The sequence below is a fragment of the Dipodomys spectabilis genome, unplaced genomic scaffold (genome assembly GCF_019054845.1).
Source record: "Dipodomys spectabilis isolate Male_0828 unplaced genomic scaffold, ASM1905484v1 ptg000307l, whole genome shotgun sequence".
Taxonomy (NCBI): Eukaryota; Metazoa; Chordata; class Mammalia; order Rodentia; family Heteromyidae; genus Dipodomys; species Dipodomys spectabilis.
In genome coordinates this window covers 1,567,635-1,590,202 of record NW_024870984.1, presented here as the reverse complement: position 1 = coordinate 1,590,202, position 22,568 = coordinate 1,567,635, and positions in this window count along the sequence as shown.

Genomic DNA, 22,568 nt, shown 5'->3' with positions numbered 1-22,568 from the left:
CATTTTCTTGATCCATTCATCTACTGAAGGGCATCTGGTTTGGGGCTTCCTTAAGAGGCAATCTAGGACCAGCTCCTGAGGTCATCTGGAGCTTCTTTTGGAGGTCATCTCAGGTTACCTTGATAAGAAATATATGACTGTCTTCGGACATCATCTGGGACTTCCTTGAGAAGCCATATAGGACCTTCTCTGGAGGACATCTGTGGCTTTCTCAAGAGGGTTATCTAGAACCTCCTCTGGAGTTCATATATGGCCTCCTTGAGTGACCATCTGGGAGCTACTCATGAGGTTATCTTAGCCTCATTGAGGAGAACTCTGGTACTTCCTTTGGAGGTCATCTGACACTTCCTTGGGAAGCCATTTGGAACATCCATGAAAGGTCATCTAGGGCTTCCTAAGGAGTACATATGTGACATCCTCCAGAGGTCATCTGCGACCTCCTCAAGAGGCAATCTAGAATGTCCTCTCTGTCATCTCGGACCTCCTATAGAGGTCAACATTGAGAGGTTTGGGGCATGTGGGTTAAGTGTCTGTGGCTATTGTACTGTGTGTGCATGCTGATAGTTCTATCAGTTTCCTGTATGCACCTCTGTTTACTCCTTTTCTCAGGATGGGAGAATAAGGTCTAAATTTGTCATATCCCCAAAAAATATTCTCGCCCAGGGTTACAGAACCCCTCAGAGGAAGATGCACTGATGTACTCTTTCTCCTATTCTTTGCCATCAGCACCTCTATTGTTGCGTCCTCCCATGCCAAAATTGGTTACTTGTACCATCCTGAGGTGGTACAGTGTGGTATGTTACCCTTATTACCCTTGTGACAGGAACATGGAGGAGATGGTGGGCGGGTCCCCTTTTTAATATATGGTCCCTTTACAACGAGTGACCTGTATTACTGGAAACAGCAAAATCCATCCTTTTCAGAAAACAAATAACCAGGGTCATTACCTCATTACAGACAGTAATTTTCACACACACACACACAACTGGGATGAGTGCCAGCAAATTTACAGATGCTTTTCACTTGGCAGAAAAGGGAGTGAATCCTGCTCGGTAACTTGAATGTGGTCCCTGGACCAGACAGTAGCTCCACTATTGAACCAGACCATTTGGATCAAGTCTTTCCCCAGGCTTATCCAAGCTGAGACTAACAGCAATCGAGGTATGAAAGTGCTTACCAATTATTGCCAGATTTGGTTAGCAGGGATACCGCAGAGGCTAGAAAGCCAGAAATGTGTGTGAGATGGGAAAGTTCCCCAGTGAGTACCCTAATGCTTTTCTGAAACTTCTCCCAGACCCCTATAGGACTTATAGGTCTATAGATCTTGAAGCCCTGGAGAATCAAAGAGCCCTAAATATGGCCTTTGTTAGTCAGCCCCATATCTTAGAAGAAAGCTTCAAAAGTTATAAGGTTTTGAGGGAAAGGTGTATTTTGAGTTGGAAGTGGTTGCCCAGTGGTTGTTTGATAATGGAGGTACCCTGGAAAAAAAAGAGTAAGAAAGGGGTTTGAGTTTTGGTAGTAGCCCCAGAATAGGGATCAGGAAACCCTTGGCAAAGATAGTAAATTCATTTGCAAATGGCAGTAGGGAATATCTAGGACTAGATCAGTGTGCTTATTGCAAGCAAAATGGACATTGGAAAAAGGAATGCCCAAGGGGGAGAAAGATTGAAAATAACAGTTTATGTAACCCCATTAACACCTGGAAAATGTGTTTGTATCTCTGGAGAAACATGCAAAGGAGCTTGAGGCTCTGAATTCTAACTGTGTTCAATTTAAAAACAGCCCTATAAACTTAAGAAGAAATGTGGCAAAGAAAAAATTCACACACTTCTATCTCAAAACACAAGTTATAAAATACTGAATCTCCAATATGTGCCAAACAAAACCCACTAAGAGCTTAAAAGCAAATAGAAGAGTACACTGGAGAAACCAGAGAATTATTGACGTGAAGAAAAGTTTTGAAGCTATAAATTACAAACTTGTGAGAGTCAAAAATGAGAAGAAAATCCTCAAAAGGAAACTAGAAAACAGTCAGAATCAAATGAAATTCAAGTACATTAGCCTGGGTGAGCATGAGGCAAGTTAGTGGACCACAGGTCAGAGGCCAACAGAAGCACAAGACGGCAATGCTACCATCCTTGCTAACCACAAGTGTGGCCAAGAAGAGATCCTAATCCTTCATTAAGAAATAGTGGACATAATAAAAGAGCTGGAACTGATATAAGAATGTATTAGGCTGAAGTACATGTTGATTATGAGCTTTGAAGAGTGTCAGTAGATATTCAAAACAACAGAGAAAGAAGATAAGAGTAGTTATAGAGAAAGACGAGGAAGTGCTATGTCATAGAAGATGAGGCCAAGAAACGTGAACAGGAAATATCAGGCTCAAGAAAGAGATGGTTACTCTACAGTAAGAGTTAAAGGACCACATGGTCTGATACAGAATGCCTGGGAGAGGAAAAGAGCATTAGGAAGAAAAACAGAAGATCTAAACAAAAAGTTGGAAGATCTGTCCCAAAAATACACTGAAGTGGAAAACTATAAAGAGAAACTACTAGAGTAAAAGGCCAAAAAGACTGCTGAGATTTCACCATAAATGTAATGCAGAAACATCATGTCCCAATGGAACAGATGGAGGTGGAAAAAATTACCTCTCAATAGCACCTTTTTTGAACTTAAGTGAGGAGCTGAAGATCAAGCAAAGGGGTTGTGAGAAGGAACAGCAGTTGGCCAGTCAAAGGAACTCTCCTGTGACCCTGCCAAAACACTTGAAAGTTAAGGAGCATATTGAGAAGGTGAGTGGGATCATGAAAGCAAGTTTGAGAGAAAAGGAGAATAAAATGGAAGAAGTCTCTTAGGTTCAGAGTACTATACAGGAGTTAAAGAAACTAGAGACCTTAAGATACTGAGAAAGATCTGAGCTGATTAGGTAGCTTGGGAGACCACTCTAAAACCAGCGGGGTCTCTAGAGCTACTAGTTGTTAACAGTAAAGGAAGAAGCAAAAACAGTGGTAATAAGTGTGCAAATTTTGAAACTAAACTTGAGAAAAATGCATACAGGCTTAAGCTTTCTGTCAGTTTACATGTAGATATTTGCAACCTGATAAATTGCCCGAGGCCACTGCCTAAGACTGTTCTGAAAACCAGTGGGGCCTCAGCCTGACAATCCTTTGTAATGTGTGTAGGTAATTTCCAACAGGTAAAAGCTGGAACATATGGAAAGAATTCATATGAGAGGAACCTCAGATGGTGAATTTGGGCAAGTGGACTTCACAGAGGTAAAGCCTGGAAAGTATGGGTATTGGTATCTATTATAATAGTGGACACATTTTCAGGCTGAGCTGAGGCATGTAATAATTTCTTGATTTGACTTACCCTTAGCTGTGGGGTCCAAAGTTGGCCCTGCATTCATGGCCCAAGTTCTCAATTATTAACTAATGCCCTAGGAATAAATTGGAAGTTACAAACTATATATAGACCTCAGAGTTCAAGGCACTAGAAAGAATGAATATGACCTTAAAGGAAACTTTAACTAAATTAAATACAGAGACTGGCCATGGCTACGTAAGTCTCCTTCACTTTGTTCTTCTTCGAGCAAGATGCAGCCCTTATGTTAAAGAATTTAATCCCTTGGAAATACTTTAGGGTAGACCACACCCTTTGTTCTCTAATCTTGTGAAGGCTATATTAACACAAATGTCTAACTACAAACTGCTGGCTTTACAACATATTCTTTTATGTACCTATCCTTTGGTAACCAAGGTCCACTTGCCGCCTAAGAAAAATTCCACCTGAAAAGGAGGGGCCAAGATGGCAATGGAACAGCAGGGAAACACCACAGCTCTCTCTAACCAAATAGTGTTTGGCTTTCAATGTTCTGTTCCACCAAGTGACACCCCCCCAAAAAAAAGCAATTGCTCAGAGAGATATAGGAAGTGAAAAAAGAAAAGGGAAAAACCTACACAGACAGCAAAGTGGGAAGACCCTTCCCCCTCCCCTTGTTGGTGATGGGGCTCTGTGCTGAGCAGCTTAAGTTGTGGGGATTCATGCCAGGCTGCCTAAGTATACCAGCTCTGGACCCTCTGAAGACCACACACTGGCAAGCATCCCAAGGCTCCCAGAAGACTCCCAAGGTACGATGCCAACCCAGAGAATACAAATAGAAATCTCAAATGCAGAGCCGGCATGAAGACTTCCCTCATTGGCCCTGGCACGGTGCCTCTGCCTGGTTGGTGCAAGCAGCCCAATCCAGTCAGGAACAGCAGCAGCTGTCAGCAGTGGTGAATGACCCTAGACTCACACTGTGGTACCTCTGTCCTGCTGGTGTAAACAGCCTAGCCTAACCTGGAGCAGCAGCAGCAGCTGGCAGTGGCGGCAAACCACCAAGACTCCGGGCACAATGTCTCTTGGCACTAGCCCACTGGAACAGCCCAGACCAGCCCTGGGCGACAGTAGTGGCTGGGGCGGGGACAGCTGCAGTGAACAACTCCAGACCCATGGTGGTTTGTGCCTCTCCATACTGACCCGCATAAGCGACCCAGCCAAGCCAGAGGCAGCAGCAGGGTCTAACACCTGACTCGTGGTGGAGTGCCTGGCTTGCATATGTGGCCCAGCTGATCCTGGGCAGTGGCAGCAGCTCAGGCAATGGCATCAGATGTGGCAACAACAGCGGCATCGACAGCGGCAGTAGACAACTACGGACGTGTAGAGGGGTGCGGTGTCTCTCCATACTGGCTTGCATAAGCAGCCCAGCCCAGCCAATGCTGGCAAAGGTGGTGAACAGCCCCAGACATGAGGCAGGGTGTGGTGCTGAACTACCCCAGAAAATCCTCATGAACATTCCTGCCTGGGATAGCTTTAAAACTGAATACAGAGATGTGAGACTCCTGAGTAGTTAGAATTACAGGCATTCACACCAGCAGGGTCTTATTCTTGCAAACTCCCTTACTTTTTCTCAAATAGATCATTTGTTAGTTCATACAAGGAATTTAAGCAAATACAAGAGGATCGACATAATACCCTGTATTCTATCTGACCATAATGGAATCAACTAGTTCTCAATAACAAGGCATAAAGTAGAAAAAACTTAAACATATGGAAATTAAACAACACTCTGTTGAACAATACATGGGTTACAGAAGAAATTAAAGAAAAAATTAAAAAGTACCTACAATTCAATGAAAATGAAAATACACCACGAAGAAACCTATGGGACCCAGCGAAAGAATTCCTGAGGGGTAAATTTATTGCTCTCAGAACGCATATCAAGATCAATAGAAAGCCTACGGATTGGGAGAAGATCTTCACTAGCCATACAACGGACAAGGGTATCATATCTAAAATATACTTGGAACGCAAAAAATTAAATCCCCCAATAACAAATCCTCAAAGAAACAACTGCCCAATAAATAAGTGGGCTAAAGACTTAAACAGAAACTTCCCTGAAGAGGAAAGATGGATGGCCAATAGACACATGAAGAAATGCTCAACTTCCCTAGCCATAAAAGAAATGCAAATCAAACAACATTGAGATGCCACCCCACCCCAGTTAGAATGGCTAAAATCAAGAACTCTAATAACAACAGATGCTGGAGGGGATGTGGACAGAAGGGAACCTTACTTCATTGTTGGTGGGAATGTAAACTTGTTTAACCAGTTTGGAAAGTAGTATGGAGGTTCCTGAAAAGACTCCACATAGAGCTCCCCTATGACCCAGCAATCCCACTTCTGGGTGTTTACCCAAATGTTTACAAACAAGACCACACTAAAGCTACCAGCACAACTATGTTTATTGCAGCATTATTTACTATAGCTAAGATATGGAACCAACCCAGTTGCCCCTCAGTAGATGAATGGATCAAGAAAATGTGGTAAATATACACAATGGAATTCTATGCTTCCATCAGAAAGAATGGCATTGCTCCATTTGTTAGGAAATGGAAAGACTTGGAAAAAATTATATTAAGTGATGTAAGCCAGGCCCAAAGAAACATAGGTCCCATGGTTTCCCTTTTTTGCAATATCTAGTATATATCTGAGTCAAGCAGAAAAGGTCAGATAAGGTGATGTTAGGGAAATGAACCCTAAGATATGTATTCAAATGTTTTTTTTTCTTGCATGCCATAGTTTCTAACACATTTATAAGAATATTTCTTTGTTGCTTTGTATGTCCCTCCCCCACAGTATAACCCCTGCTTTCACTGTATTTGATGTCGGTATAATTTGTGGAGGGGAAGGGGAAAAACAAATAATTTAAATGGAGATACAGGTGGGCCCAATGCAACAATGAGATGTACAAGCCATTATGTCGAAAACTAACTTTACACGTTTGGTGTGGGGGAGGGGGAGCGGGGAGGATTGGGTGGGGGGGCAGGGGGAGGATGGTAAGGGATGTGAAGGGGAAACAAAGGAGGAGGCTACAATTCTTGATAAGAAATGTACTCATCATCTTGCCCATGTAATTGTAACCCCTCTGTACAGTATTTTCACAATAAAAATAAATTAAAAAATTAAAAAAAAGAAAGCATAGACCAAGTGAACAATGTTATGATGCAATTAAACTGCTAGAGAAACAAGAAAAAATTGAACCTAAAGTTGCTAGACAGAAAAAGATAACTGAAATAAGAGCTGAAATTAATGAGATACAAAGAAAATTATAAATGGAATTAATAAAACAAAAAGCTGTTTTAAAAAAAATATCTCAATAAAGCTGACAGACCGCTGGCAAGAGTAATGAACAAAAGAGAGGAGACCCAAATCAATAATATCAGAGATACCACAGGAAAAATTACAACAAACATCCAAGACATCCAATCATAAAGAAATAATTACAGACTGTAATCACAAAGGAAGGAAAGCCTAGCAGAGATGGATGAATTTCTACCGAAATACAAATTGCTATCTCCTCTCTTTCCATTTCAGACAGGCTTTTCCACCATGTATGGTTGGGGCAGCAGTCCGGTAAATAAACTTCTTTTCCTGTCTGAATAGCTTGTGGTGTTCTCTTCATCCACTACCTAATGAATTCTACCTATTTAATATACCTTACATATGATGCCGTGACTCAAATGGGGTTTTTGAGTTGGAAATGTTAGAATTTCCCAACCACCCCTCTTCTGCCAACCAAACTGCTTTGAACACCACGTGAGACTTTTCACCAATACCATTGCTGGCCTTCATATCCACGTCCACACCACTTCTCTACTCTGCTGAGTGCAACTACTCTCTATGGCTCTCTGTTGCTCAATCTCTGTTCAGATGTGGTGTCATGCCAGAGAGCTCCTATGGCCTTTAGCCAAATGGCTGGTAACCTCCGATGCTGAGGATGCTTGGTTTGGGTGCTTGGCCATGTCTCTCTATAGGGCTCTGGGGGAAGTAGGAATGCTGCTTCTGCCTGGTCAGCTTTCCTTCACTCTCCAGACTGACTCCTACACATTCAATGGGGTGCTGCGAGTCATGCTCGAGCTGTGAAACCCCTCTGAAATGCTTCCTGTGCTCCCTGGATAGACAGAGCACCTACTATTTTTATGCTGTTCTCAGATTCTGACAATTTTTGCCTCTGCAATGGTACATGGTCAGAAGTCTGTTTACTTTCAGGCTCTCTCTGCTCTCTGCTATTCATGTTCAACTTTCTATATCTCTCCCTTTCTTTTCTAAAACATTTTGGATTGTGCCCTGAAGAATGTGACATGGCCTGGGTTCCGGGTAGCCCCTCTAAGTTCCCTCTCAAAGGCTTGTTGTCAAACATTTTAGGTTTTGAGTTTTGCCTTTTTTGTTTTGTGTTGTGTAGTTTAGTACTAAGTACGTGATTCTAAAATATTAGGCATATCTGTGCTAAGACTCTCACATTTAATGAGTTTTGTCATTGCAGAATATTTGCTCAATTCTTGATAAGGACCAGGTAAGCTCTACTTATTCTATTGATCTCCTTGTTGCTTTAATTGGAAATAACAAAGTTCTTTTGTGGCAAAGATTACAGTTCAAAGCCAGCCTGAGCTGAAAAATCCCTCAGACTCCATCTCCCAACTAACCTGCAAAGAGCCAAGCTGGAAGCATGGCTTGAGCCTCTTATCTCTAACCAGAAAACACTGCAAGTGGTACTATAACTCAAAGTGGTAGAGTGCTAGCCTTGAGCAGAAGTGCTCCGGGACAGTGGCTAGGCCTTGAGTTCAAACCTCCTTGAATACCAACTGGGACAAACCATCTCAGCAATGAGCACGTAGACTCAGCCAGTCTGGGGAACAAGGGAGCATGGAGAAGAGTAAGGAGATACTATCACATTATCCACTTTGTGCTTGTCCTTTCAAAATTAACCAGAGCCAGAAGGTCAATAGAAGTAAGAAGACTGCCCATCAAATATCCATACCTGTCTACCTTTCAACTGGACAGGAATCTATATTCTTGCCTTTGTCACTTGACTAGGGACATTTCTACCAACATTTTCAGCCTGAAGTCCTTCCTCTTGCCATTTATATGCTCTCTAGTATTTTTTCAGTTTATGAATGCCTCATGAGACTTCTGCAGACTTCATCCAAGAGACTTGCCTCCTCCAGATTGCATCTAAGGACTCAATGCCCAAGTGAGAGCTGTTGCCTGCTGCCTTCTCCCAGAGGGGACCACATCTCAGCCTTTTACCCCTACTGTCAATGGCCCTTTCATACACGAAGTAGCCTGAGAGAATCTTCAACCTTTTTCTTAATTATTAAAAGGCTGAAATGTAAAGTCTGAACAGGGGCACCTCCCTCCCTCTTGGCTAAGTTTCCGCCCAGTATCTGTTACATAGGTAACTGGCAGACCTGGAAGCCATCACCTTCCTTTCCTGCTAGGTAACATGCTGTGCCACCTCTGGTCATATGCCTCCCATCTGACCTTAGGAGGGTCATGGATCCTGAGGTCACATCCAAATCCAGTGTGGCCACACCAGGGGAATCAGCACCATTAAATTATAAGACCAAGGGATCTTTGTGTCCTGGAACTGTCTACTTGCTCGGGCCTGGTTGGTGGCATAGGGAGCTTGGGAGGACCTGGGGGTGGGGCCGCAGGGGGTGGCTCCCCAAGGGGGCAGAGAGCATGGCCAGCACTTAGTAAGGGTACAAGCCCTGTTAGTATGGAGCATATTGGTATGGGTCAGAATCTGGGTCTTCTCATCATGACGTCTGATGGGCAAGGCCAACCCTATTTTAAATCTTGCCCTCTGATCTTCAGATCTCAGCCCCCTGAATAGATTGGATTATAGGCTTGAGCCTCTGGCACTGAGCCTCTAATTCTTTTTGGTATATTAGGGTTTGAACTCAAAGCCTTAGGCTTGCCAATCAGGTCTTCTACCATCGGAGCCAACCCTTTCTGTCTTGGGCATTTCTGAGATAGAGACTCAATATAAGATCAGATGGAGCTGGATCGAGGTCCTCCTGTGACAGGCGTGCACCACCACCTGGTCCTCTGTAGCTGGGATCCTAGACATGTAGCACCATGCTCAGTCATCAGTTTAGATGGATTTCCCAAAGTCTTAGTCCAAGGCAGCCGATTCTTGACCACAGTTAAAGCTCTGGGTTGGGCCTGGAACCATCGGACCTGAGCCTCCTCACAGGACAGTTGTGAGGAAACAAGGGATCAATGCAGGGGGATTTCTGGGCCAGGACCAGGCATAGAAGGAGTGGTCATCAGATAAAGTTCTTGGCAATTCTGTGAGCATATGACAGGAAGATACCTGGAAAGGGTTCAGATGGGGCCTGTTATTTATCGTGCCACAGGTATGGGATTATGAAACAAAACATGACTCTCTTTCATCCTTACCCTATCCCCATGAGGAGGGGATCCTTCACTGTTCAGTTTGCAGCTGGGGAAAATGAGGCACAGAGAAGGTGGGTGAACTACTCATGACCCCCAGCTGACAGGAAACTCAGCCTGTCTTCTCAGCCATGCTCCCTAGGACAATGGGTGCTATTCAGTCCACTATATTGTGGTGGGAAATCAACTTATTTTCAGTTGTGGGGCTTGAAATCTGGGCCTTGGCACCGTCCCCGAGCTCCTCAGATCAAGGCTAGCACTCTACCACTTGATCCACAGCACCACTTCCGGTTTTCTGGTGGTTCTTTGGAGATAAGAGTCTCAAAGACATTCCTGCCTGGGCTGGCTATGAAACATGATCCTCATATCTCAGCCTCCTGTGTAGTTACCATTATAGGCCTGTGCCACTGGTACCCAGGCTTTAGTGTAACTCTCACTTTCTCTCTCTCTCTCTCAGGAACTTGTTGAATGTGTGCTGGAGGAGGTGGCCCAGTATCCCCATGTGTCTGGGACCCAAGGTGACCCTCTTATTCCGGAGGTAGGCTGTGAGTCTGAAGCTTTCTTGCTCAGCCTGTTGAACTCGCTCCCTCAGGTAAGCCCCCCTGTGCCCAGGCTAGACCATGATGGTTATTCATGTCAGTCCGTCTGGTGAATACTTTCTCACTACCCTCTGCTAAGAAAGGAAAGTGAATGAGGAGGTGTTGCATTGTCCAACCGCACAGCCTGACCCCGGGCCTGTGGTCCTCACCCCCACCTATCTGACCAGACCCTGATTATAAGAAAATGAATTCGTCTTTCTACTTTGCTTTGTTGGGGTGTGTCGTTTCAGGGAGTGCAGGTGGTGTGCAGAGGAAAGACCCCAGACCTAACACCTCCTGGGGGACATTTGTTCTTGTGACAGAGCCAAGTCATTGCTGTGGACAAGGTGGAAGCTGCCATCAGACTGACCAAGAACAATGCTCAAAGTAGCTAGGCTGTTGAAGTATCAAAACCACCCATGTCTGCTTCCCACTCACAGCAAGGGGGCGTGCAGTGCGGGTGCCACGGCACTGGTTCTAGAGGATTGTAAATGGATGGTGGCAGTCAGGTGCCAGTAGCTCTAGCCCATCATCCTGGCTATTGGGGAGGTTGAGGTCTCATGGTTGTGACTCAGAGCCAGCCTAGGCAGGAGAGTCTGTGAGATTCTTATCTCCCATAAACCACTCCACCCATCACAAAAAGTGCCAGATGTGTTCTGTGGCTAAAGTGGTAGAGCCTCAACTTTGAGGAAAAGAAGTTCAGGGTTGACACCGATGCCCTGAATCCAAGCCTTGGGATTTACAAAAGTAAAATAAATGAATAGTGGACACCTGTTATCTTACTACCAAAAAGGATGGATTCATTCTTCTCTCTGGTACTTGTAGCCAAAGGTAAGGGGCTTCCCTTGATGTTTCTCTAAACCTCTCCTTCTCTCTATTACCTCTCTTGGCTTCAGTTGCAGGATAGAATTCTGATCATCCCAATTGATGTGACCTTACATACCCTCCACTACACGCCTTCCTTGGGGTGATGATCCTGGATGTACTCACCACTGGGATAATGAAGCACTGGAGAGATGGGGATAGGTATTCCTGAAACTCATACTCACACACACATAATCCTGTAAGCCAACTCAAACTAGCCTTTTCCAAAGACATTTTATCTCCTTGGATTAACTGACCTAGGAGAGGAACTTTATCTCCTGTGACAATTTTAGCTAGGGCTTGCTAGTTGACACAAGATAAACAGAAACTCAAAGGAAAGGCTCTGATGCCTGTCACTTCTGGTTCAGGCTCACTCCTGACATCCTGGCTACTCGGGAGGCAAAATTCTGAGGATCAAAGATAGATTGAAGCCATCAATAAGCTGGAAAGCCAGTGAGATTTTATTCTCCATAGAACCATCAAAACATTAGAGGTGGAGCTGTGGCTCCACCAGCCTTGAGCATGAAAACCCAGAGAGACAGCTCGCACATCCTCAGTTCAAGCCCACACAAAGAAATGACCCAATTTGTTGCCCCCAGACTGCCTGGGCCTCGTGTGCCCTCTCATGGAGTGTGATATATCACCGGTCCCTGGGTCCTTCTAGACAATTCCAGATGCCCACAATACAGAGGCACACACTTTAGATTCCAGGGCCAGGGAACTGGGGGATGAGAGAATGGTATGGCCAGTACCTCAATGTTCTGGGGCATTAGCCTTGACCTGGCTATGTCCCCTTTGTGTAAGTTTACTTCTTTGTGGCTGGCCACACACCAGCCACTTGTGCTGTGAAAGTGGCTGGAGCAGAAGTGAGATCTAGGATGACCAAAATCTGTATTTATGGCCTGATTACTGTGGGGTTGTCTTTAAAAAAATCTTAGAGCTGGAACTAAGAGCTTCCACTGTCCCTGAGATTCCTTTGCTCAAATCTAACACTTGAACCATAGCTTATTTTTCATCTTTTTTAGTAGTTTAGTAGACAGAAGTGTCTCACATACTTTCCTGCCTGTGCTGGCTTCAAGTTGCCATTCTAAGATCTCAACCTCTTGAGTAGCTAGGATTGCTGGTATGAGCCACTGGCATCTGCTGAAGATGTGTGTGTGTGTGTGTGTGTGTGTGTGTGTGTGTGTGTGTGGGTGTGTGTGTGTATGTGTGTATTAGGGCTTGAACTCAGAGACTAGGTGGTATCCTTTAGCTTGTTTGCACATGGTTGGTGCTGTAACACTTGAAATACAGTAGCTCTGCTTCCCATCTTTTTGGTGATTCATTGAAGATAAGAGTCTGCCCAGGCTAGCTTTGAATCTTCATTGATCCTCAAGTCTTAACTTTGAGTACCTAGGATTATAGGCATGAGCTACTGGCATCCTGCTGCAAGGATGTCTTTTCATACTCTCATCTGTTCTAACAGCTGTCTACTTGCCCTTGCCTAGATCTATGACCTCCACATAAGCTCCCACCAGGCCCTGATTTTGTGGAGAACATAAAGCTCAAACGTGATCCCATTTCTTTATCCTCAGGAAAGGAGGTTTTATTTCGTCTGAAGCCTGGGGTTGGAGGGGTAGATGGATGCACGGCTGGGAGAGAGGTAGTCTGTGTTAGCCAAGAAGGAAAGTGTGACCAGATGCTAATAGTTCATGCTCTCATATTCCTAGCTCCTCAGGAAGCTGAGATCTAAGGATTGCCATTCAGAATCAGCCCAGCTAGAAAAGTCTGTGAGACTCTCTTCTGCAAATAACCACAAGAAGGCTGGAAGAAAAACTGTGGCTCAAGTGGTAGAGTACTAGACTGAATGAAAAAAAAGTGAGGGACAGAAACCAGGCCCTGAGTTCAAGCCCTAGTACTAAGATGCATAAGCCCACATGCGCGCGCACGCACACACACACACACACACACACACACACACACACACACACACACTGGATGGTGGTAATGATGAGCTGAGCTGAAATAGAACTGGGGGCAGTCCTGAGGCATAGTCACAGTAAACTCTCAAGGCAGATCAAGTGGTTTCTCCCTAAGTTCTTCTTGGGCTGAGGGGTCTGGACCATGCCAGTATGTTCCATGGAACCTGCCCCTCCATCCATGAACGGGGCCACAGGACCACGGGAAGGACACTAGGGATGCTCCTTTGTAATCAGCCCAGGATTGCTGACCCTCATCTGCCCCAGCCTCCTCCCCCGATCACTGGTGAGGAAAGCAGGGCTCTGAGCCCTGGGACACCTGGGATAGCGACTGCTACAAGCAGCAGCCAGCTGGCTGTAGATTCCTGAGCCTACAAGCCTTTCATGAGCTCAACTCAACACCTGCCCAAGGTATGCCTGACAAATTCACACTTTTCTGATACCTGCATGAGCGGGTGGTACCTGGTGTGACATCTTGCATCTCCTGCCCCTGCTGGCCCAGAACCGTGGTCTGAGACATCGAATTACTGCTCAGATCCACCTTGCACCCATGACAGATGCCATTCTGATGATCTCCATGCCCCAAGGCTTGACCCTTCTCTGATACTGTGGCTGCTCTGTAGGTAATGGCCTCCAAAGAGGCTGCTCTCAAGACTTATAGGACATCTAGACATTGGGAGACCTTCAGGGGCCCACTGGAAAATTCCATGCCTAGAGCCACAGAGTCAGGTCCAAGCAGTCCAGGTGTTGGTCATGGAGCTTGAACCTGGGCCTGGGTGCTGCCCCCCAGCACTTCAGGTTACCACGTGAGCTACAGAGCCAAGTTTTCTGGAGGTTCCTTGGAGATCAGTGTCCCACGGACTTTTCTGTCCGGGCTGGCTTTGAACCGCAATCCTCACATCTCAGCCTTCTGAGGAGCTAGGAGTGAGCTACCGGTGCCCGGCTAATCTGACCTTTTACCACAGTGGACTAGGAGCTCCTGAAAGCTTTTCTTTATTTTTTTTTCTGTGCCAGTATTTGTTCCTGAACTCAGTGTCTGGACTCTGGTCTCTTAACTTCTTATCTCAAGGTTAGCACTCAACCACTTGAGCCACAGCTCCATTTCTGGCTTTTGGTAGTTCATCAATAACTTTCCTCCTCTAACCTGGCTTGACACATGATCTCTATCTCAGTCTCCTGAGGAGGTAGGATTATAGGCAGGAGCCCCTGGCTCCTGGGTTTCTTTTCTTCTTGTTGTTCTTTTTTGTATTCATAACAATCTGAAATCTTCACGGTGTCATTCCAATGGTTTGAATTCAAAGTAAACTACCCAGTCCTGGAGTTCGAATGCCAGGACAGACACCCACAAATGGAAGGAGATTCTGACAAACTCATTCCTATTTATGTGAATGCTAATGGAATGTTATAAAAGTAATAATTAACTTTGCAGTTAATCCATGATTTTATTTTAGAATGCCACAGAATAATTATTGGATTTATGTCTTCCATTCTAACACCATGGTATGATTCCCCTAATGGAAGGATATTGACTAATTTTTAATTAATGATTTTATAAGTATTCAACCTTGATAATTCATTAAATGAAGGTATAATTTAATAACTAGTAAAATTGGTAATATATGTATATAATTTAATAGCCTCACATTCCCTTTCTCTCCATATTCACATATATATACATCTATCTATCTATCTATCTATCTATCTATCTATCTATCTATCTATCTATCTATCTATCTATCTACCTATCTATCATTATGGGGCACTCCTGTGGCTTGATCACAGGTCCTCAAAACTTCCTGGCAGCTCACTTTGCTGGAGGCTGATGTTCTAAGACTGTGACACCATTTATGGATTGGCCATTGTAGGCTATTAGTTGAAATCCCAGCGTCGCCAAAAATTTATTCGTGGAGTAAGAAGCCAGTTTTGACACATGATTTTTCATTCTCTGTGAAAGTCCTGGGTCTCAGTATGATGCATAATCCATATGCAAATATATCCTATGTGATATGATGTAATAAAAGCAATGTTGTATTTGTAATAATACTAAATAAATAAGGGTAATAAACATCATATGCAGTAAACCCATGTATGTAAATAGATATCATATATTAATATTGCTTTTTCCATTGTTGTGGTTTCAATTCAGGCCCTGGGAACTGGTTTAAATTTCTTGTCTTCAAGGACAGTGAGCCTTTCCCCTTCACCCACATTGCCATAGAGTTATCCAGACCCTGAGTTCAAATACAAGGCCTGCCAGAACAATGGTGCAAGTTCCAAACCATGGCCTTATTATTAATATTAGCCAAGCACAAGGCTTGCTCATTTCTTGGCATCTCTGCCACAGCCGAGCCTTGGATCCTAGGATCCGAGTTCAAATCTTGGGGCTGGCAAAAAAAAAATAAAAATGAAAAGCATAAAACTGACAAGTTCAAGAAGATGGTTTTTACTTTTTTTTCCTTTTTATTGTGACCATCCTGGGTCTAAATGACAAAGCCCAGAAAGTGTACATGACTCTGCATTGCTGATGTTTGGTGGGCTACTAAGGAAGCCATAGCTGAAACTGGCAACTTAGGTCTTGGGATTGTCACTAATGAATGGTGGAGATTCTAAGAAACCCTTTCCCATATACAGCCATATAAATGGAATGTTATAAAAGTAACAATTAAAATAGTAATTAGTGTATGATTATGTTATGAAATTATACATAACAATTATACTACATTGACGAATTTTCAATTAATAATTTATTATGTATTCAATCATGATACTTAAAAAAGGAAGGAATAATTTAATTGCCAATAATCGGTAGAAATATCATATATGAAATTTCATAGTATACAGACGTGTGTCTCTTGTGTTATGCATCTACCCCTATCCATCCATCCATCTATCTATCTATCCATCTATCTATCTATCCATCTATCTATCTATCTATCTATCTATCTATCTATCTATCTATCTATCTATCTATCTATCTATCTATCTATCTGTCTGTCTGTCTGTCTGTCTGTCTGTCTGTCTGTCTGTCTGTCTGTCTGTCTGTCTGTCTGTCTGTCTGTCTGTCTGTCGGTCTGTCTGTCTGTCTATCTATCTACAAATCTACACATTTTTCTGTTTATACACTTGTCACTACTGGGGCTCAGTGGTAGAGTGCTCGCCTAGTATGAACAAGCCCTGGGTTAGATTCCTCACTACCGTGTGCACAGAAAAATCCAGAAGTCTTGCTGTTGCTCAAGCGACTGAGCACTAGCTTTGAGCATAAAAACTTAGGGACTGTGTATAGACTCCTACTCAAGACCCAGGAATGGCACCAAATAAAGATAGAATTTCTTACTGCAACTATATAATGATAGCAAAGCAAATACCTCATCACAGAGCAAGCCGGGAGTCTGTTGCTGACAGCTGCCATGTAACCTGTCATAGCCAGAGGTAAATGGCTCCACAGAACCAGATACCGTTGGTTTGCTAATCCCTGTCATCCAAGATACGTGGGAACTCAGATCTGACCCTGATGGGTTTAAAATCCAGTCCTGGCAGGAAGTCAGCAAAACTCTGATCTGTGGCTCAAAGTGGTGGAGCTCTAGCCTTGAGCAAAAGATCTTAGGACAGTACCCCCTAGCTTTCAATGGAATCCCTGTGGCTGACTCCACCTCCTCCAAAAACACCCCACCCCTCAAAATCATTAGATGCCAACTTTGTATGGTTTGTGATGTTATTCTGAAAGAATGGTTATACTGATGAAAGCACTATAATTCTAATAACCGTGTGTGGGATACAGCTATTTGATGAGTCCTTTATGATGTTTTGTTTGCTGAGTCCTTTACAGGGTGCATTTTTTCATCTGGTTCTTATAAGAGTTCCACAAGTAAGATGATTGTGCAGATGAGAAACTTTAGGCTCAGATATATCCCCATATCAAGGCCAAAATTATGTTTGTACCTAACTCTAGTGAGTTGTCTCCTACAGACAATTGTTTGGGTTTATTTTTCTTGGTCATGAACTTTGAACTCAGGGCCTAGCCACTGACCCTTCCCTGTTGGGCTCATGGCTGGCTCCCTACCACGTGGAGCCAAGAAACCCTTTTAAACAGAGTGTTACAGTCTAGGTATCTGTAGCTTAGGTCTGTCATCCTGTCTACTCAGGAAGCTGAGACCTGACGATCTGGGTTCCAAACTATCCCATACACAAAAGGTCCTAAGAGACTACTGTCTCCTATTCACCACTTAAAAACATGAAGTGGAAGCTGGGCGCCAGTGACTTGCACCTGTCATCCTCGCTACTCAGGAGCCTGAGAGCTGATGATCACAGCCCAAAGCCAGGCTGGACAGGAAATTCCTTGAAAGGCTTCTCTCCAGTGAACTACCAAAAACCTGCAGGGGTGCTGTATACCAACTTATAGAGCACTTTGCTTTAGCTGAAGAGCTCAAGGACAGAACCCAGGCCTAGACCTCAATTCCTCCAACTTCCAAGAGAAGAAAGAAATAAACCTGAAGTTGAGGGCTGGCAATGTGTCTTAGGGGTAGAGTGCTTTGCATGTATGAATCCCTGGGTTTGATTCCTTAATACCACATCACTAGAAAAAAGTCTGAAGTGGCTGTGTAGCTTAAGTGGTAGAGTGCTATCCTTGTACCGGAGAAACTCAGGTACAGTGTTCAGGCCTTGAGTTCAAACTTCTGGACAAGTGTATGCACACACACACACACACACACACACACACACACACACACACACACACAAACACACACACACACACACACACACACACACAGATACCAGAAGTGAAGCTGTGAAACCAACTGTTAAATCACTGAGCTCCTATTCTGAGCTCATGGTCAGCACCCAGGCCCTGTGTTCAACCCTGAAACCTAACCACCAAGTGTCTAACTAGGAGAGGTCAAAGGTTTCAAAACCTGATGAGCTTCACCAGCCCTAAATGACAGGAAGCATTGTGATATTAAACATGTGCTTAGATTTAGCAAGCTTCCAGAAACCTATGAATACACCATTGCAAATAATAAATCATTTTATTAGGTTCACCTCCCTTGTTGTCTGCCAGAAGGACCCTTGAATTAATTGTAGCAGGTTATTTCAACACTAGAACATAGTCTAACAAAAAGACAGGTTGAGTGCAGGGAACTTGGCCTGCCATGGGAGGTGGCACAAATGAAGGCTTCCTGTCAAAACAACACTAGGGAGAAGAGATAGCTTGGGGTACAAAGAGGCCTTTTTCTCCTGGCCTTCACAGCCTGCCCACACTCCACCTTACTAATTGGCCTCGATGGAGTTGCTTGTTACATAACTGTACAAGAGTGAGGACTTTTGTCTGCCTGTTCCAACGATGAGGCAAACTTCCTTCAGCAGTCCCTGGTGTCGAGAAAACCTCAGGCTACAATGGAACAGTGAGGGGAGCTGCGGAACATGCACTGTCTTGAAAGCACTGTCTCTGCTATGAAATCATTCTATTCAAAGCAAATTTCCTTGCTGGGTGCCTTTCATCTTAGGGACTCTGGACTTTCACCAATAAAAATACATCCAACATACATGGGGAGACATGGAGTCACTTGATTTTTTTGTTATTTGTTTTTAGGCAGGTCTGGGGGTTGTTTTATGAGCCTAGGCATTGTGCCTGAGCTCTTTTTGCTCAAGGGTAGAGCTCTGCCCTTGAGACACAGCTCCAATCATGGCGATTTTTTATTCCTTTGATCACTTCGAATAAGAGTGCTGTGGACTTCATGTCCCGGCTGAATTCAAACTGGCATTCTCCACCTCACATACTCCTGAAGAGCTAGGATCACAGGCAGGAGTAAATGACACCTGGCTTTCTTTTCTTCTTGTTCTTTTTTTCATTGTGACAAACTGAAATATTCACAGTGTCATTTTAATGGTTTGCATTTCGAAGTAAACTACCCAGGCCTGGAGTTTGATTGCCAGGACTGCCACCTACAAATGGAGGGAGATCTTGAGAAAATCTTTCCTATTCATGTGAATGCTTAATGGAATGTTATAAAAGTAACAATTAAATTTGCAATTAGTTCATGATTCTCTTATAGAATGCCACACGAAAAATATTTGATTATGTCTTCCATTCTAGCTCCTTTGTATGATTCTCCCAATTAAAGAATACTGACTACTTTTACATTAATGCTACTTCATTAAATGGAGGCATAATTTAATAATAATTCATAAATATATAATTTAATATCCTCACATTTTCTCTCATATATATTGCAAACTACACATCTATCTCTCTATCTATCTATCTATCTCTCACTTTCTCTCTGTCTGTCTATCTATCTGTATCCACATCTTTATCTATATCTATATCTATGAGCCATTACTATGGCTTGTTCCACAGAACTGGCTGGCAGCTCAGTTTGCCAAAGTCTTTTGTAGTACAACTGACTCTTTCATGAATTGAGCATTGTGGGCTGTGAATTCAAATCTCAGCATTGCCAGAAGTTATATGTGGAGTCAGAAGCCAATTTTGACACGTTTTTCCTTCTCTGTGAAAGTCCTGGATCTCAGTATGATCTATAATCTTTATGCAAATACATCCATGTGATAAGATGTAATAAATGAAATAAATATTATATATGTAATAATAATAAATAAAAAAAAAATAAGGGTAATAAATGTCATCTGGAATAAACCCATGTATATAAATAGATCTCATATACGAATATTTTTTTTTCAGTGCGGGGGCTTGAATTCAGTGCCTGGAAACTGGGCTGAAATTCTTGTCTTCAACGACGGTGAGCTTACTGTCCCCAATAGTGCCACAGAATTACCCAGACCTTGAGTTCAAATCCCAGGCCTGCCAGAAAAATGGTGCAAATTCCAAGCCAGAGTCTTGATTTTTTTGGCCAGGACTGGGGCTTGAACTCAACTCGTGACTACTCTGCCTCAGCTTCGATCATCCTTGGCTGGGGTGCAGCCTCTGGACCCACAGCTCATCCTGAGGTCCTAGGACGAGTGTTCAAATCTTGGGACTGGCAAAAAAGAAGTGTTGGGAAGGAAGCTCAGTAATAGAGTGGTTGCCTTGCATCCATAAGGCCCTGGGTTCGGTTCTTCTGCACCACATAAGCAGAAAAAAGTCAGAAGTAGCGCTATGGCTTAAGTGGTAGAGTGATAGCCTTGAGGTGAAGAGTTGAGGTACAACACCAGAGCCAGTGTTCTGGCCCCAAATCCAAAAAAGAAAAAAAAGAAAAAAACAGAGGAGGGGAAAAAAGGAGAAGTACAAAACTGGGAAGTTCCAGAAGGTGGTAGTACATTGTTTTATCCTTTGCATTGCAACCATCCTGGGTCTAAATGACAGGGCCCAGAAAATGTACATGACCTTGCACTGCTGAAGTTTGGTGGGCTGTCAGGGAAGCCATAGCCCAAACCAGCAACCTAGGCCTGGGGTGCGAATCCCAGGACTGTCACCTATGAATGGAGGGAGATCCTAAGAAACACATTCTGATATACATCCATATGAATGGAATGTTGTAAAGTAATAATGACATTAGTAGTTAGTATATGATTATATTATAAAATTAGACACAATAATTATAGTACATTGACTAATTTTCAATTAATACTTTGTTATGTATTTAACCATAATATTTAAATGAATGAAGGAATAACTTATCGATAATTGGTAGTAATATAGTATATATAATTAGATAATATACAGAAATCTCTGTCTTGTTTTATACATACATATATATATATATATATATATATATATACTTATGTATATATGTGTTACAATCTACATATCTATTTCTACATTTGTCATTACTTGGCTCAGTGGCAGAGGGTTTGCCTCATATGTATGAAGCCCTGGGTTCAATTCTACACTATCACATGAACAGAAAAATCTGGAAGTCTCATGCTACTTGATTTAAAACAAATACACATTAAAACGGTTAAAATCAAATGGCAATTTATTCTTTTTTTTTCTTTTTTTTATTGTGAAAATACTGTACAGAGGGGTTACAATTACATGGGCAAGATAGTTAGTATATTTATTATCAAGCATTGTAGCCTGCTTCTTTGTTTACCCTTCCCATAACTTCCCATCCTCCCCCCCAACACCCAGTCCTCCCCCCACAAGTTGTAAAGTTCGTTTTTGATATGACAACTTGTACTTCTCATTTTTGCAACAGGTCGACCTCTATCCTTATTTAAATGACTTGTTTTTCCATTTCCCCTACACAAATTATAACGGCATCAAATACAGTGAAAGCAGGGGTTATACTGTTGGAGAGGGACATACAAAGCAACAAAGAAATAATCTTATTGAGTTAGAAACAAATGCATGAAAGAAAAAAACATATAAGATACATATCTTAGAGTTCATTTTCCTAACATCACCTTATCTGAACTTTTCTGCTTGACTCATATATATACTAGATATTGCAAATAAGAGAAATCATGGGACCTATGTTTCCTTGGGCTTGGCTTACTTCACTTAATATAATTTTTTCGAAGTCTTTCCATTTCCTAACAAATGGGGCAATGTGATTCTTTCTGATGGAGGCATACAATTCCATTATGTATATATACCACATTATCTTGATCCATTCTTCTACTGAAGGGCATCTACTGAAGGTAGTTATAGTAAATAATGCTGCAATAAACATAGTTGTGCTGGTAGCTTTAGTGTGGTCTTGTTTGTAAACATTTGGGTAAATGCCCAAAAGTGGGATTGCTGGGTCATAAGGGAGCTCTATGTGGAGTCTTTTGAGGAACTTCCATACTACTGTCCAAAGTGGTTGAACAAGTTTACGCTCCCATCAACATCCCCTCCAGCATCTGTTGTTGTTAGAGTTCTTGATTCTTGCCATTCTAACTGGGGTGAGGTGGTATCTCAATGTTGTTTTGATTTGCATTTCTTTTATGGCTAGGGAGGTTGAGCATTTCTTCATGTGTCTATTGGCCATCCTTCTTCCTTCTTCAGAGAAGTTTCTCTTTAAGTCATTAACCCACTTATTTATTTAGCAGTTGTCTCTTCGAGGATTTGTTGTTGGGGGATTTAATTTTTTGAGTTCCAAGTATATGAGACCCTTGTCCTTTGTATGGCTAGTGAAGATCTCCTCCGAATCCGGAGGCTTTCTATTGATCTTGCTAGCTATGTCCTTTCTCATGCAGAAGCTCTGCAACTTCATGCAATCCCATTTGTCCAACCTTTCTTTGATTTGTTGTGTTTCCGGTCTCTATTAAGAAAATTTCGATATGAGCCAAGGAGACCTAGGTTTCTCCTATTCCATCCTGTAAGGTTTTCAGAGTGTCTGCTTTGACTCCAAGGACTTTGATCCATTTGGAGTTGATTCTGGTGCAGGATGTTATATAAGCATCTAGCTTTAGTTTTCTACAAGTAGTTAACCAATATTGCCAG